The sequence below is a fragment of the Stegostoma tigrinum genome, chromosome 11 (assembly GCF_030684315.1).
Source record: "Stegostoma tigrinum isolate sSteTig4 chromosome 11, sSteTig4.hap1, whole genome shotgun sequence".
NCBI lineage: Eukaryota > Metazoa > Chordata > Chondrichthyes > Orectolobiformes > Stegostomatidae > Stegostoma > Stegostoma tigrinum.
The window spans coordinates 73,973,986-73,976,570 of record NC_081364.1 but is presented as its reverse complement, the minus strand read 5'-3'; positions in this window follow the sequence as shown (position 1 = coordinate 73,976,570).

The window sequence follows — 2,585 nt, the reverse complement described above, 5'->3', positions numbered from 1 at the left end:
GATTCCCGGAAGGTATGTTGCCTCCCTGGTGCCAGGGTCCGGGACGTCTCCGATCAGGTGTATACAGTACTAAAAGGGGAGGGCGAACAGCCAGAAATCGTGTTACATATTGGCACAAATGATATAGCCAGAAAAAGGATTGAGGATATAAAAAGTGATTTCAGGGAGTTAGGATGGAAGCTGCAGAGCAGGACGAACAGAGTAGTGTTCTCTGGTTTACTACCGGTGCCACGAGATAGCGAGGTGAGGCACAGAGAGCGGGCGCAGCTGAACACGTGGCTACGCAGCTGGTGTAGGAGGGAGGGCTTCAGATATGTTGATAATTGGGATGCCTTCTGGGGAAGGTGGGACCTGTACAAGAAGGACGGGTTGCATCTGAACTGGAAGGGGACCAATGTCCTGGGTGGAAGGTTTGCTCGAGTAGTTCGAGAGGGTTTAAACTAGTATGGCAGGGGGGTGGGAACCTGAGCTGTATACCAGAGGTGAGCGTTGATGCAGGTGAGGCAGTAACAAGAGGTAGACCAGCTAGTGGGAAGGATTTTCCTGGGAAGGAACCAAGGGATCGGTTAAAGTGTTTTTGCTTTAATGCAAGGAGTATCAGGAATAAAAGTGATGAACTTCGAGCATGGATCAGTACCTGGTGCTATGATGTTGTGGCCATAACAGAGACATGGGTTTCTCATGGGCAGGAATGGTTGCTGGATCTTCCAGGGTTTAGAACATTTAAAAAGAATAGGGAGGGGGGAAAAAGAGGAGGGGGTGTAGCACTACTAATCAGAGAGGGTATCACAGCTACAGAAGCTTCCTTTGTCGAGGAAGATCTGCCTACTGAGTCAGTGTGGGTGGAAATTAGGAACAGCAAGGGAGCAGTCACCTTGTTAGGGGTTTACTACAGGCCCCCCAATAGCAGCAGGGAGATTGAAGAAAGCATAGGTCGACAGATTTTGGAAAAGTGTGCACGCAGTAGGGTTGTTGTAATGGGTGACTTTAACTTTCCTAATATTGATTGGAACCTCCTTCGAGCAGAAGATTTGAATGGAGCTGTTTTTGTAAGGTGTGTTCAGGAGGGTTTCCTAACGCAGTACGTTGACAGGCCGACGAGGGGAGAGGCCATTCTTGACTTGGTGCTCGGAAACGAGCCGGGGCAGGTATCAGATCTTGTGGTGGGAGAGCATTTTGGTGATAGTGACCATAACTGCCTCACATTCTACATAGCTATGGAGAAGGAGAGGATTAGGCAAAATGGGAGGATATTTAATTGGGGAAGAGGAAACTATGATGCGATTAGACATGAGTTAGGAAGCATGGACTGGGAGCAGTTGTTCCATGGTAAGGGAACTATAGACATGTGGAGACTGTTTAAGGAACAGTTGTTGGGAGTGATGAGTAAATATGTCCCTCTGAGACAGGCAAGAAGGGGTAAGATAAAGGAACCTTGGATGACGAGAGCGGTGGAGCTTCTTGTGAAAAGGAAGAAGGTAGCTTACATAAGGTGGAAGAAGCTAGGGTCAAGTTCAGCGAGAGAGGATTACATGCAGGCAAGGAAGGAGCTCAAAAATGGTCTGAGGAGAGCCAGGAGGGGGCACGAGAAAGGCTTGGCAGAAGGAATCCGGGAAAACACAAAGGCATTTTACACTTACGTGAGGAATAAGAGAATGATCAAAGAAAGAGTAGGGCCGATCAGGGATCGCATAGGGAACTTGTGTGTGGAGTCTGAGGAGGTAGGGGAAGCCCTACATGAGTTTTTTGCTTCTGTCTTTACGAAAGAAACGAACTTTGTAGTGAATGAAACCTTTGAAGAGCAGGTGTGCATGCTGGAATGGATAGAGATAGAGGAAGCTGATGTGCTGAAAATTTTGTCAAACATTAAGATTGACAAGTCGCCAGGCCTGGACCAGATTTGTCCTCGGCTGCTTTGGGAAGCGAGAAATGCAATTGCTTCGCCACTTGCGAAGATCTTTGCATCCTCGCTCTCCACTGGAGTCGTACCTGAGGACTGGAGAGAGGCAAATGTAATTCCTCTCTTCAAGAAAGGAAGTAGGGAAATCCCCGGCAATTGTAGACCGGTAAGTCTCACGTCTGTCGTCTGCAAGGTGTTAGAAAGGATTCTGAGGGATAAGATTTATGACCATCTGGAAGAGCATGGCTTGATCAAATACAGTCAACACGGCTTTGTGAGGGGTAGGTCATGCCTTACAAACCTTATCGAGTTTTTTGAGGATGTGACTAGAAAAGTTGATGAGGGTCGAGCTGTGGATGTGGTGTATATGGACTTCAGTAAGGCATTTGATAAGGTTCCCCATGGTAGGCTCATTCAGAAGGTCAGGAGGAATGGGATACAGGGGAACTTAGCTGCTTGGATACAGAATTGGCTGGCCAACAGAAGACAGCGAGTGGTAGTAGAAGGAAAATATTCTGCCTGGAAGTCAGTGGTGAGTGGGGTTCCACAGGGCTCTGTCCTTGGGCCTCTACTGTTTGTAATTTTTATTAATGACTTGGATGAGGGGATTGAAGGATGGGTCAGCAAGTTTGCAGACGACACAAAGGTCGGAGGTGTCGTTGACAGTGTAGAGGGCTGTTGTAGG